This window comes from Orycteropus afer, unplaced genomic scaffold (genome assembly GCF_000298275.1).
Source record: "Orycteropus afer afer isolate SDZICR_OR568_19922 unplaced genomic scaffold, OryAfe1.0 scaffold00087, whole genome shotgun sequence".
NCBI classification, from domain to species: domain Eukaryota; kingdom Metazoa; phylum Chordata; class Mammalia; order Tubulidentata; family Orycteropodidae; genus Orycteropus; species Orycteropus afer.
In genome coordinates, this window is record NW_006921674.1 from 2,969,270 (window position 1) to 2,971,449 (window position 2,180).

Genomic DNA, 2,180 nt, shown 5'->3' on the forward strand with positions numbered 1-2,180 from the left:
TACAGTAATGATCAGGATTATGCACGGTGAATATGTTGCTTAATTACAACTTTAAGAGAAGTCGTTTTGAAGCATGTGAGTGTATGAGAGAAGAGTGGGTATCATATTTTATTTGTCCATGGTAGTTTAGACATCATTCAAACTATTATAATGGTTTCCCTGATACTGAGTTGAGTACGAATCAACCTAATCCCTATTGCAGGAAAGTTTTTAATACACAGGAATATTTTCAAATTGAAGAAATAGTTTTTGACGTGAAAAAATGATCATCCAAGAACTAGAATTGCTTTGTTGAGTTACATTTCACTCCCTAAGTAAAATGCTATATGTAGAATTTTGCCAAGTTAGAATTAGGTTGGAATTTTTTTTTTTTTTTTTTTTTTTACTGTATATGTCTAGGACAGCATTAAAAGAGAAAGAAATAGAGTGAGTGAGCACATGTAGACTGTTAGGAAGATGTTCCTGCATGAGGCTTGGACAACGGTGGGGTTTCTGTGAAACTGCATTTATCATTAGTTAGTTTTGATGCTTCAGCTTCACTGGGTGGTTAGTATTTGGCCATTCTGCCAAAATCATCTTTTTTGGCCATCTGTGCCAAATTGTAGGACGCAATGGCCTTGGGCACAGCTGCTGAGTCTAATGTGTATTTCTAACTCTTGTTATTAATGATAATGACCACATAGAGTGGCCAAATCCAGTGGCTAAATGTGCAGAATAAAAGGGAACTGAACATATTCACATATATATTTACAAGTAAGAAAGAAAAAGCCATATTTTACATTGTGTGAGATGAAAGATGGTATTATTTAAATCTAGACAAGAATTTAACCCTTTCTTACATCATCTCTTCATAGTAGCTTTCTCCTAAAGAGGAATAAATCTCAAGAGAGATTTACTTTGAATTTTGGTATTTCTTTGTACTGCTGTTTGAATTTTGCACTTACGCTGATAATTTTCATAGGAGTTGGATTTCATTAATATATCCCAACATTCATCAGGCCTTTTCCTAACTCCTTTAATGAGAACCACTCGAGGATGAGTGACTGCCATTTAGTGTAACTGCATTTTTCATTGGTTAGTCAGAACCTTCCCAGGTAAATTAAATAAAATATCATAATTAAGAAGTTATAAGAAAATAACCTGTTTAGTAGTCCTTTAAGTAAGGATGAAAAGAAGTCTATGAGTAAGGATTTTAAATAGATATTTCTACATTTTGCATAAACCAGAAGACCAAACTCACTGCCGTTGAGTCAAATCCAACTCATAGCGACCCCTTCTTGGTCTTCTGAGGTGGTATCACTACGGAAGAAGGTTGCCCGACCTTCCTTCCGAGGAGTGGCTGATGGGTTTGAACTGCCAGCCTTCTGGTTAGCAGTCAATGCCTTAGGCACTATCCCACCAGAGCTCCTCACATTTTGCATGGCCAAATTAATTTCCCTAAAATACTTCAATTAATTAATATATTGAAAGGAAGCTTACCCTATAATGAATTTGACCTTTTTAAAAAAGTTATCAAATTATGTGAAGCATTTCTAGCATATATGATGTGATGTAGCCTAGTTGCAAAGTTCCATATAAATGTTTTTTTTTTTTAACCTCCCCCCATATTTGCCTTATCCAGAGGAGGTTTTTCATCTTTAGTTGCTATGGTCCAAAACCTTGGCATTTTTCTCTCACACCTCACATCTAAACAGTCATGGAATTCTTTTGTCTCTACCTTCAATGTATATCCAGAATCTATTTTTCATCACCTCCCCTGCCATCACTCTAGTTCCAGTCAGCACCATCTATTAATCTATTGCTGAAATTACTGCAACAGATTTCCAGCTGGTCTCCTTTGCCCTCCCTCCTGCCCCCATCCATTTACTTTTCTCAATATAGCAACCAGTGTGAACCTTTTATAACCTAAGTCAGGTTATCCCTTCTTTGCTCAAAACTGCAACAGCTTCCATCCTAAGAACAATGAAGCCCTTAATAGTGCTCTTCAGCACCTGCTGCATCACCTGTAATACCTGTTATCCACTATCCTCCTTCCTTATCCACTCCAGCCTTGGCTTTGTAAGCCTCCTCTTCCACCTTAGAGCCTGGACATGGTAGTGCCCTGTGTTTGGAGTCTTTCTCTCCCTGGTTAATCCTGGGCTTACCCCTTCCTTCCTTCAGCTCTTTGCACAAATATTAAA